Source organism: Chlamydotis macqueenii, chromosome 20 (assembly GCF_036417535.1).
Source record: "Chlamydotis macqueenii isolate bChlMac1 chromosome 20, bChlMac1.mat, whole genome shotgun sequence".
Lineage (NCBI taxonomy): Eukaryota > Metazoa > Chordata > Aves > Otidiformes > Otididae > Chlamydotis > Chlamydotis macqueenii.
In genome coordinates, this window is record NC_141575.1 from 521,313 (window position 1) to 534,575 (window position 13,263).

Sequence of the window (13,263 nt, forward strand, 5' to 3'; positions counted from 1 at the left end):
ATTTTATCTCGCGCATCTTTTCCTCGATCCCAGGGTGTATCCCACATTCCTCATCAACCGGATTCTGCGTCACTCAAAGCCGGGCTCTTCTCGGCCTGCTGCTGTCAGACGGGATGTGCTAGTGAGCTCTGCACACCTCAGTGACGATGCTCGTCACTGACCATCGCCTTCTGCTTGCCTTCGTCTTTCATTTCTCATGCTCTTAGCAGCCATAACAAGTCTGAAAGCTAAATGATGTGAAGACTCCAGTATACAGGGGAAGATTGTTTGATCCTTCTGCAAAATTGGAGAAGAAACACCACAACACCTTTTGATTTTCACATATACAAGACATTGTTCACGTCACAGCCATGTGACATTATGGGAAAGATAAAACGTGCTGTTCTCTTTTTATCTCAGAAAGATAAAACACGCTGTTTTCTTTTTAAACTGGTGCTTCCATTTTTTTCCCCTAGCCACCCATAAAGTCCTTACATATAAACTTCTTTTCAACAAAAGAATATTTTAAATTCATTAAACATTTCCCTGCCCTTTCTATCTGATTGGAATAACCATCTCTGCTCTTTGGCAGCCTTTCTGAAAGCAAATGCTGTTCTCTGCATCGCAGTGCCTGTGAGCGCCTTCTCTGACAGCAGCGCATGGCGTTCTCTGAATGCCGCTGCAGGACTTCGCTCCTCACGGAGTCTTCAGGAGAATGTACTAAAGATATTTTTCTCTAATTCTTTCCATGCCTGCTACACAATGGCACTCTGGCCGCTCGCGTGCTGTTCTCAGATTGGTTTGTGGCGTACTGGACGGGTGGGTCACAGTTCCCATTTTTAGGGCCCGCTCTGGGGTGCTGGCCTGTTTGCTCCGTGCTCTGTGACTCCGCTCTGCTCCTCTCCTGGTCCCGAGCTGGCTCCAGCTCCCGGGAGCAGAAGCCCGGGCAGGGCGCGGGGGGTGGGCCCCCACCCCGCAGTCAGCTCCCACTGCCGGAGCCACCCACAACCACCTGCCCGGCTCCGGGGGCAAGCGTCACTGAGGCGTCGCGTTCGACACCACCGCATCCATGGTGGGGTGTCACCTGAGCAGCCAAATAAATACGGCAAATCTGCCTCTCAGGGTTTCCTGGGAAGCCATATGCTAGCTCCAGCTTCCATTCTGCCCCAGATAAGGATCTAGGTCAGACTTTGATTGGGCAAAATAAGAGATGGATATCTTTTATTTTGGAGGAAATAAAATGTAAGAAATCCTCAGGTTGTCAGAGTAAAGCAAGGAGACTGCTTTTTATATGGCTGCGAGGCAGAGAACAGACAAGAAAATCAGGACAGGCATCTGGAACAAACTGTAATTTTGCAAGAGCAATTCTGGGGGAAAACTGGTCCTCTTCAGGTATTCTTAATTTTATTTCAGAAATAATAAAATGATGATTACATAGAAATATCATGTTGGGTGAACTTTTTGTTTAATTTTCTATTGTACTAAAATATTAACGTTACCATTGTATTTTCATTAGTAAAAGCTTTAATCACTCATATGTGCATTTGGTTCAAAACCATTGAAGATCTTTTTTCCCAGCCTTCAGAAAGTTAGCTTTTCATTCCAGTCTGTCAGATTTTTCAGTAGAATAAAAAAAAAAAAAACCAAAAAAAAACCCAAAAAAACATTTTCCTGCAATGCTAGAAGGTAAAGTTGGCATAGCAAAATAATGATGATTGATGAAATACTATTCCGTTGCTTTGACCAAACCTGTTCACTATTATCTACTCAGTCTGCGGAGGTTTGTGTTTCTTCCTGCAGTGTAATTGTTGCCTTTGGTACAGAACACAAATATTCCAGACTTGCAGATACCAGCTCCAGCTTTCAGAAACTCCTCTGACAGCTAATTGAGGCATCGCTTCATTAGCAGTATCAGCAGGGCAGCACGGTCTTCCTCACCGCTCTGGAGCTGTTCCTTTTGGAGTGGGCATGTAGATAACGCAAGGCAAAGGCAAGGGCTGGCCGGTCTGGACGGGCGCGTCAGAGGGTGTGACAGCTCCGAACCGTTAGGTCCGGGCTGTCTGGAGGTGGGTTTCAATGTCCTGGCTCTTCAGTGTGCCTCCAGACTTCTGAGTGCTGCTGCATGTTTTGACCAGAGCAGAAAAGAAAAAGGTAAAGCATTCTTTAATGGAAGCTGGAAATTACTGAAAGCAGTAATAGGTTTGGTGTGCAAGTTTGAATAATAACTTGAACATGGGAATTCAGGTCCAAAAATTTACCATGATGCCCTCAGGGGCATCTCTTTGCAGTAGCTTTATATAGAGATAAGTGAGGTACCATGAGAATGAATTAATGCTTTTTGTAGGTACGGTAATTTGGGCTAATTAGGGCAGGCTCAGCACCACCCTGGTGCAGAACAGAAAGCTGTATAGAAAGTCAAAGGAACTAAGCTGTCAACTTCAGTGCGTTCCTCATCCAAAAGACCTCACTTGCAATCACCCGTGGAAAAAAGCTACTTGCACAGGCAGGCCATCCTGAAAGCCTCCAGATCCACAAAAAAATATTTCAGTTCTGCAGAAGGTGAGATGCTCAGTGCTTCCTGCCAAAGCGCCCTAGCGATGCTCGCAGGGTACGCTGGCTGCCGACAACAGGGCAGAGCCGCTGCCCAGCGGACAGCCGAGACCGCGCGACCCCGGGACGGCTGCCTTGGCTCAATGGAGGCAGAGAGAAACCGAGTTCATGTCTCCTCACTCTGCCCAGCAGCGCTTGGCCAGGCTTCCAGCAGCGCCTGGAAGACGAAAGGCCACGATCTGCCCTTGGTTATGACACTTGCCTCCAACCCAGCCCCGCGCAGACACCAGCGATGCCCCTGGGGCTGCCTGAATCATCGCTGCAGCACCAGTATCTGACACTTTGCTTTGCAAAGCATTTGCTGTGTAACGCCTGTCTCTGCTCCAGTTCCCACTTTGTCGAAATGACGAAACCCCGCACAGCATCAGCCTGACACAGCTCCTCTCTCCCAGAGAGGATTCATGTGCTGCATCGACACAGCTGCCAGGTATGTGGAAGGGGAAGGGCTAGGGCTGTGCTCACATGCTCCGAAAGCGGTTGAGAAACCTGAAAACACAGCACAATCTGATGTAAACAAACAAGTTCTGCATATTCTCCTTTCCCAAATATTCAGAAGTCTTAAAAGAATTGGGCGTGTAATTGAAAGTAGCCAAAGGCAGATTTATCCTGTGCTACCAGCGCTTCTGCAGCCGATCACCCAAAGTTTCACTTGGCAGGGTGACAGGGCTATGCGTTTTCACATGGGTGAACAGTTCTCTAACAAAGCATTGCAACCCCAATACCACAAAACCCCACATTGTCTTGTTCCACCAATTCGTATTTCAACAGGCTGGAAGAGAAATTTTCATTCCTTCTTTGCCCCAGTCTTACTGCCAAGCCTCTTGCCTGGTAGCACGGCTTTCCAGCACCAGAAGCCCACGTTCTTTTACCTCTCGCATCTCGCTTACGTTTTCTTTGCGAGGCAATAGGAATGGTCTTTCCTGTGTAAAGTTCCTCGTGCTCTTTCCCATGTTCTTGGTACGCATGTTTGAAGACGTCGTTCTTGATGTCATGGCATCCCACTGTCAGGAAGGGATCCTGAACCAGCAGCATTTTGGAGTTGGGAATGTGTTTTTTTTTTTACTTTACCAGAAAATTTGGCACTTGAAGGGGTCGCAACGGTTCTGAGAAACAAGGAGCATTTCGCTGTAAACCGGAGTGCTCTGGGAGCTACTGCTGCAGGGAACGGTGCTGGCACTGCTGCCAGAACACCAGCCTGGCTTCCCTGCGTGCTAGGACCTGCACTTTTCTCTCGTACGGGCCAGGGCAGAAAATCGTTCCATGAGAGGAAAACTCAGTAGGCAACATGTTACTGAACAAAGCAACGAAGCAGGGGGTAAGGTGAGCCTCTTAGAGTTCCGCATGTGAGGGAACAGAGAAACTTGTCCCTTCTACCATGGAAATTCAATAGCTCTCTTAAAAAATAGTGAATTTCCCATCTTTTGAGAAAAATTCTCACATCTGATGACTTTGGTCCAGGCTAAAGAGAGTTGTTGTTTTGTTGTTTCTTTTTTTTTTAACTGAAATATGACAAGATAAACAGAATCCTCCATAATATGGGCAGAAGCTACACAATATTTCCACTAGTATCACTATTTCAATTCATGTATCTGGTATTTCCTTCCTACTCTGCATAACTTAGAAACACATGAAAGCAGGCGAGTGGGTGAATGTCCTGAGAGCTCCATCCTAGAGAAACCACGTCAGGTGCTGAGCGCAGACAGAATGATTAATTCTCCTGGCTAAATTCATAATCAGCAATCATTTAAAGAAAAAAAAAGAGGAAAAAAGAAAGAAAAAATGAAAAGGGTCTTCACACAGTTGATTTCTGTTATTTAGGGGAAAAAAAGTGCTTTTCTCAATCATCGTTCTTGTGAGAAAAGTCCACCTACAATACAAATGGTGTCGTTTACCAAGCCCCAAATGAGTGCATTTCTGGTTCCTTCTGCGGCAAGCTTTGACGTCGAGTGGCATTCCCAGCATGGAGAGAAATTTATTTATTCATTAATTTAATATATTCAATAAACCAACCAGCACACAGACTTATTCTTTACAAGTAATTAGAATGTATTACAAGCATACAAATGTGCCTAAGATTGAGAACTTGGGTTATAATCTAATGAAAATATTGTCGCTGAATTAATTTCCTATGTGGTGCCAGAGCCATGGAATAAAAAGTATATTGAAAGTCTTCAGAGACCTACTGTCAACAGCCTAGCACTACCTCTATTCCAAGCTGGAGAAGGTTAGATTTCAAAAGCCTGTTCTTTTTCATGCGTGTCCTGGTTGTCTTACAGAAATCTTCTGTGCTTGAAAGGCCTCGCAAAAGTTTCGGAGATTAAGAAAGTGAAGAAACAGGCAATTTCTGCTACAAGTGTCGTTAAAACACATGAACGTCACAGAAATGCCGTTCAAGTGCAGCTTTACCAGGGACCCAGGGCAGCTGGTCCTGTCTGTGCCACGCTGCAGCCGCGGGAGCCGCAGCCGCACCATTGCAGCTGCTAACCGTCGCGCAGTGTCCGGCCGCTGGCGGCTGTGGCTCTGCCCTCCTCTGCCAGCCGCGGAGCTGGGGTCACCGCCGCTCCCGTCCTCCTCAGAATGCAGACCTCATACCTGCCTAGCGTTTTCATTTTCTAAGCATTTTGCAAACCAGCTAACAATGTATCAGTGAGAAAAGGAATATTTTAAAGAATGGGACGTGTAATTGCAACAACTCCACGCGTACCAAAACATTTGAAGTGAACCAGGACGCGGGCGCGGGCTGTGCCTGCCGGTGTCCTCAGAAGAATAGTTGCAACCCGAAGGAAGAGGCGTTGATGAAGTACAGGTGCTGACACTCACTCCTTGCCTGGCTGCTGGCAGCGAGACGGGCAGATGAGCTCCAGCTGGGATACTGGTGCCTCGGCTGAGGCGGGGGGCCCGGAGAACTGGGCAGAAGTGGCCCTGTTTGGGTACCGGCTGCAGCACAGCGAGAAGCTGCATCTCTGCTGCATCCCTGGGCTGCCAGCCCACCCGCAGCCCACCTCCAGACACACTGCTCTTTCCTTCTACCTGCTGTACGGGGCTCCTCCTTCGGAACAGGAACAGAAAAGAAGATTAGGCTATCCGGGCCCTTGTGAGGTTTCCCTTGCTGTGTCCTGCATGGAAGCCCGTTGGCACTGGGAGCAGAATTACCTGGCTCCTTCTCTCAGTCCTACAGCAGAAGGTTTTTGCGCAGTGTTACGGTGCAAAGAAGGATCAAGGGAATGCACGTGGCTGACGGGGAGTGCTTCAGTGCAGGGCTCATCGGCAGCTCCTTACGGCGTTAATCTGACAGCACGGGTGCGAGGGAACACCCTGGACGGGACAGAGGGCCGGTAATCCAACCGGGAATAACGCACTGTGTCCTGCTGGATGCCGGCTCGCTTGGTACCAGCCAAACAAAGGAACAAATTAAGCAAGCCTGATTAAGTCCTGTTGGTAACAAGGGTGATGCGGTGCAGAGCGCGGCGTGTCTTGGCCGACTGTGGGTGTGCAGCTCGTAACCGTTGCACAACAGCCACAGACACACTCCCTCAGGGAGAGGGCACGGCACCTACCGAATGGGTGCTCCAAAGGAAAAGGCATTTTGTATCCTGTGTTCCTCATTTTAATAACACAGACTGCTGCGTTGTGAAACACCTTCCTTAGAAAAGCATTAGCAGCTGTGAGCCGTGTCCTCAGCCAGCGCACAGCACCCGGGAAAGGGCCCCATCCCCCCGTGAGCAGGGCTCGTCCCCAGGGCGGGGTCAGGGACAGACATGGCTCAAAGGGTCAGAATCCCACCAGAGCCAGGGTAACAAAGCAGAGGGGCGTTCTTCCAGGGCAATCCCCAAAATGCCTCGTACAGAGGCAGACGTCAATGCGCTGTAGGGTCTCTCCTGTGCAGGCTCCGTCTCCATCACCCTCCTCATCTTCATCCCGACTCCCATGGGGTCCTGCATGTGCCCCCTGGCCCCACTGCCTGCGGGGGGCCCTGCAAGGGGTGTGAGCTCAGGCCTCCTCCTGCCCTGGTCCTGCCCGGGCTCTCCTGCACCCCCTGCTTCTGTCCAGAGCAGCTGCTGCCGGGAGCCTGGGCGAATGCTGCCGCTGCGCCGGGACCTCGCTGGGTGCGGGGAGGGGTGGACGGGCTCTGCGTGCGGTCTCTTCAGCAACGGCACAAAGCCAATATGCATTTCTGACTGTGGGGAGGGGGCAACACACAGCCCCCGAGGCCGCTCTCTCCTCAGTCCTGTCGCAGAGGACCAGAAGGGATCCTCGTGGCACAAGGAAAATAACTCTAGATCTCCATCGTCCTGGTCACTATCATCTTCCTTGTGACTCCATGTCTTTTGGCCACCACCATTACCAAGCTTCTCAGTGTCATTTGGTGGCCTCTGTCTCTTCACAGCTCCCAAAACAATGTCTTGGACACTGAACTGAAGCAGTGGAATAGCTAAAAGCATTTTTGGGAAGAACTGTGTCACAGTCCTGATGCTCCAAAAGGAGGTTGTTTTTTTTTTAGGCAGGAAGTAATATTTCAGGTAGAAAGCTGTACAAAATCTTTCAGCACCTTACCCTTTTCTACAGTAATTTGTATGGAAAAATGGCTCAACTCACTCTGACAAAACCACTTGAATTCTGAATAAGCCTTTTTAAAAATAAAACATCACACTGTACAGAAAGATTTTTTTGGAAGGGAAGGGACACACAAGCACAAGACAATGAGAAAAACCTGTGCGTCGCTGACAGACAATGGGTGGTTTGAGTGCTGGAGCCAGGCTTCTGGTCTCTGCTCACAGCTCCAGCCTGCTGCTCTTGGTGTCAGCTGGGAAATGCTTCTCATAAAAGCACTGCTTTTATCTGCCTGCCTTCCAAAATCCTTTTTCCTTCGGACATCATCTGACTATGCCAGGGTCTAACCAAACCGTCATTATCTGCTGCTGGGAATGGACCTTGTGGTCACCACCAGTCCATCGGTGACCAGCTGGCACAGGTGGTGGGCAGAAAGATTTCTGAGCGAGCAGATGTCATGTTAGTCCCCTGCACTGGTCCCTGTGGACACACCATCCCAAAGGCTTACAAAATAGCACTCCATTTCCTCTTTTTGGCAAAAGAAGAGAGAATGTGATGCCCGCTTATTAACTAAAGGTCAAAAGATGATCAGTTAACGTAAATCCAGAAGGTAGAGAAGAGCAAACACTCTATCAAAAGCTGGTGAAATGTGCGTTGCTCTGATCCACGTTGTGTTTTACGTAATTCTCCATTCAGTATCATTTTCTCTCTGTTGCAGTTTGGGGCCATGTCTGATAGCATGCCTTGCTCACCGTGTGACACTCAAAGCGCCTGCGACCTGCAGAAGCAGCGAAACCAAAACCCTGGGGCTCAGCGCAGCGCGCAGGCGAGCCACAGTGTGTGAGTCCAACCCCAGTCACTTGGTGGGAAATGTCAGACTGGTGAGGCGCCGCGGGCCAAGGAGATGGCTGTGGGCAGGTCACTTAGGGGTGTAAGGTCTTCCACAGGTACAACTGCCGGAGTGCTTTCACTCCATCCCATAACTTCATTTAGCTCTCAAAGTCCGAGAAAAAACAGTGTGAGAATGCAAACGGTGGCTGGTGCTTTGATAAATACTACAAGCCAAATTCATTAGTGGGCTTTCAAAGAAAGAGAATTGTTTTGTTTTCCCAAAGTAAGTAAACAGAGAAATGGCATTCTGTATCATCTCTCAATTCAGAACGTACCTGCTGGTCCTAGGGCTAATTACCATGGTCCTTCAGTGATGGAAAATAGCCCCACAGCATCTTAACTGCAAAATTTGGTTTTCAGTAAAGAAGGGTTTTCTGAAAATGTAAAAATGTGTTTCATTCTTACCGAGTAATTGGTTTATATTTGAATATAAATAAATGAGAAGCAAGTATGCCATTTATTTAATAGCATTTAATGTACAATCATTTTATACAGTGGAGCCATACTCATAATGTTTCTTTTATGTTATTAAAAAATATTGATAAAACACTAGACATTCATTAGTTACACCATTTCCAAGTGCACAGAAGGATGAACAAATGTGTTTTCATTATAAGAGGTAATAATAATTAAGAGTGACAGCACCTTATCCTCAGGATCTGCCTCCCAGCAGCAGTTCGGCTGATAAAAAACCAGAAGTTAAGATAAGGCAGCAATTATTAAGACTAATCTTTTGAAGGGCTGTTTGAACTCCTGTGTCCAGCGGATAATCTGATTTTACAAGGTGCTCAGAGGAGGGGGGACTGCCTGGGAAGCAGTACCCAGGTGCAGGCCTTTAGCCCTTTGCACCGGCATTTTTACCTCTAGCCATTTCCCTGGTCGCTTCTTCTTTTGTTTGCTACAGCTGTGGCATATAAATCAGTCTTCATTCTGTCTCACTGACACCAAAGAGAAACAGCACAAACAATGCAGAACACCAAGCCCCAAATGTATTAATCTTTTTTTTCTTTTTTTTTTTCCCTCCTCTCTTTTTTGCTGCTCCCTTTCACCTATCTTTTTTGGGAGATTCAGAAATGGCTATGGGCAACTCAGTAATTCTTCCTTCATAAATATTAGATGCACGCAGAGCATGAATATTTGAGCAGCTAACTCTGACTTAGGTGAAAGCAATTGCTAATGGCAATTCATTTTTCCTTAGTGACATTCCACCAGGAAGAAGCATGAGAGGAACAAGATGATGCAATTTGGAACTGGACAGCAAAAGGGAAAGCAGGTGCCGGCTGGGAACAAAGCTGGTTCATTGATCGGGCCTTCAGGTCCAAGTCAAGGCTTCGGATCCTCCCTTACCTTGTGGAGTTTTAGCAGAGAGTTGTGCTCAGCAGTTATCTGCATATCCTAAGTTTTAAACAATTTATTTTTATCACGTTGCTGAGCCCCCGCCCCCCCCCCCGGCGTGGGCCGGGCAGGTCTGTGACATCCCCCACCCGGGGGGCACCACATCCCCGCGGGTAAAACCCTGGATTGCCGTGGGAAAGGGCAGCTGGGGGTCCCCCAGCCCAGCCCCAGACCCCCGGTGCGTTCCCTCTCTCTCATGGACTCCTGCAGCCCCGTGCTTGTCGCGCAGGTCAGATTAAGAAGCTCTTTCAGGGAAAATGCTGTCATTTTGGTCCTTAACGGAGTGTTTTTCAAGCCAGATGAGCTCACCCTGCTGCACAAGGGCTGCAAAGGGCTTGTGACCGGCAGCGGCGGGGAGCTGCCCCTTTGGTGATACCAGTTTAGCTGTAAAACTGTGTGTTTTGATTTTTAATAAAAAAAAAAATAGAAATTGTGACTTTATGCCTGAGGCATAGAAAAGAAACATAGCATCTTTGGACCTGGGGAATGGCAATGAATAATCAGATGTGACCAGATCAAGCCTCAGCTGAAGTTCATGTTCATGTTTACATGGCCCAAGAGACACTGGCACGCATCCATCATTTTATATTGGTCTCAAATTTGCCATTACTAGACGAATGCTTTATAATCCATTGGTAATACTTTTACACATTTGTCTATTTTAGCATGCAGCTCCCCTGCCATGCGTTGTGCCTCAGGAAAGATCCCGTTAGGTCTCTCTCCAGACTCGCCGCAGCCGCCACACACCGTTTTGCCAGGGCTTCGGCTGTGCCGGCCCGTGCCCTACAAGCGGTGCCCGGTGAGTGCCTGGGCTGGCCAGCCTGCCCGCACCCAAGGATACCAGCGCCCTGTTCTCCAGAACGCGCTCTGTGGCAGGGCCCAGCAGTGCAGCACAGGTCCTGTGCCAAGGCAGGCTGTTTGGGCTGGCTCCCGTCCCCAGCGCAGCCGGCCACAGGAGTGGGCCCTGCATGGGAGAGGCGGCCGGCCGGGCTCTCCTCATCCCCACGGCTCTGCGCTTCTCTCCTGTGCTGTGCTCCCAGTCAGCAGTGCTGCTGGCTTCTCGCTCGAGGATAAACAGCATTGGTTAAGATAACAGACGAATAACAACATGGTCACATATCTGTCACATAAGCAGAGGGAAAAAAAAAAAAAAAAAAAAAAAAAAAGGAGAGGTTAAAAACCTTGGCCCAGCTTATCTGGCTGCCTAGTTGTGGAGCTGGTTCACTTTCCACACCTGCATTTGTGCTGCTTTGCTTCTCTTCAAAGAATCTCTCAGAAAATGTTTTTTGTCTCACAGTGTCTGTTGGATACCTAGCCGGTTTCAGTCAGAGTTTTTCAATTTGGCACATTTTCTTTGGAAAACGAAGTATATGCTTTCTCTAGGTGAAAAACAGCTTTTAGCTGGAAATTATAATTCTCAGCTTAAAAAGAGTATTAATGACAAACTTTCAAGGGAACCTGTTAACAGTGTCTAACTTGTCTTACACTGAAACTGGGCCAACAGGACCTCACCAGGTGAGGACCCAGTCTCTGCTGCGAGCCAGGGCTGCTCTGGGCACGGGCGCAGTGGCTGCACGGCATCAGCCGTTCCTTGCCGGACCGCTGAGCCCTGGCACACAGCAGGCACCTTGAGGGTGCACCCAGAGCGCTGCTGTTAGCAGAGCAAATATCCCTCGCCTCTGCAAGCTCATCTGCTCCTGGACATCGCCACGGCAGATGGCGGCAATGAGCACTGGCGTCTTCCGCTGAAGCAGTTCGTGCATCATCTGAACACTGCTCCTCCTCTGGACCACTGCTGCGTAACGGATGGAGCAGCGGCCCGGTGAGTTTCTGTGTTCATGGCATAAGCCATTTGCTGTAATGAGCAGATATTTCCCTGGCTTCTTCTAGAGCTCTGTCTCTGGCCAGTGGCAGGAGTGGTGCAGCCAGGCTTGTCATGGCCCCAGGAACGCCCAAAAGGCCACGGGCTTATTGCAGTTGACTGGTCACATCCTCATGCTTCATCGTAAGGCTTCCTGGCGCTGCCAGGAATGAGCAGCACCTGCCTCACACACAGCTTGGTCCTGACAGCGCGCCTGGGCTGGCTGCACCATGGACAATCCCTACGGACGGCTCCCATCCTAAAGCAGCGCACGAGGATGTGTGAAAGGCTGGCCCCAGCCCCAGCAAGGAGCTCAGCCTGCAGAGCCCAACATCCGGTGTGACAGCAGCCCTGCCCTCCCTGTGCCTCCCCTTGGAAAGAAGGGCACCACCGAGCAGCCTGCGCTGCGGCCCCACCCCACTCAAAACACCGGTGGGGTGCGCAGCTGCCACAGCTCCCCGGCGTCCCTGCCTGCGGCACCAGCGGTGCCATCCCCAGCGTACAGAGACCACGCTTTCAGTCTGCAACAGCAAAGAAAGAACTGCACACTGAAAGAAAAATCCTGCTGTGTTTACAGGTTGCTTTTATTTACAAATATACCGAAGTGTAATCTCTCTCTTTTATTTTTTTTTCTTTTTCTATTTTTTGTTTTGTGCGTGTGTGTGTGTGCACATGGGAAGAAGCATAATGTATAAGAAACTCATGTATCATCTTAGCTGCCAGACAATGGAGGCAGGAAAAAAAAAAAAAGAAAAAGAAAACAGTGAAATGAAATTTAAAAACACTAATAAATAATTTAACAATGACAAGTACTTAAATTAATTAATTAAAGGAAAAAAAAAATCCAATCTACATACATTATGGTGGTTTCTTACCAATACAGAGGGAAAGGAGCAGAGAATCTACGGTGAGAGGCAACTGGTTAAGTATGAGAGAGCATAATAATATTTTTTTTACAAGTTAAACAAATTGTAACAGACAGCTACAAAATACTACATTTCAATAACATAAATACAGAATATATAAATATACAAGTAATACAGCCATACACAGCTAAAAAATAGGGTGTTCACTTAAAAACAGAGTTCCCAATGCAAAGTATCTGGCGGTCCCTTCACAGTCACTGCCGAGCAGAAACTGGGTGCACGGAGCCAGGGGTCCCGGGCTGCCCCGTGAGCTGGGCAAACGGTTGGCTGCTTGTTCAGACAGAGCTCCAGTGAGCAAGACTGTGCTGAAATCCCACCAAAGCCAGCCTCCAGGTACCTGCCAAGAGGTGAGCAAGCACCCAAGTACCCCCTAACTGGAGAGTACAGACCCTGAAGCCCTGGCCACGCGGCTGCGGCGTGGCAGTCGGCTGACCTGTGCCACCGCGGCGGGGAGGGCGGCTGGCGATGGCCCGCACGCAGGGAGTGGCAGCTGCTCGGACGTGCAAGCCGCAGTCTGGGCATGGGACCGGGTACAGCACTGAGCACTTGGGACTTTGGGTGCCACGGCTCCACCTCCCACGGCTTTGATGGGCTTTGGCAGCCTCTCTGTCCTTTCTCTGCCGTCACCAAGCACCACGCTTCTAAGAACCCTTCCCTTCCTCCTGGATTCTGCTGTTAATTTCTAGTGACTTTTGGGCACAACCAGAATTTTTATGACACGGTTCAAAGACGTGCGCTCACAAACCCCAGCTTGCAGCATCCCTAGCTGCACCACAGAGCCGGGTTCCCTGGGGCGGCAGCTTGGGACATACGTCTGGTCCTTAAGGGAACTGGAGGGGAGTCCTGAGCACGGTAGGAAGAGGCAAGTGGGTTCACATCACCCCCGGAAGGTTTGCCGGCATGAAGGACCTTCCCTGTGCAATGACGGCACAGCGAGGCGGCCGAGGTGCTGCTGACGAGCGGCAATGGCCCCTTCAGAGGAGCCGGCACTACTCGGTACTACTCCTCCGAGTTGCGCAGGGTGGGTCTGGAAAACCCTCGCAGCAGCCG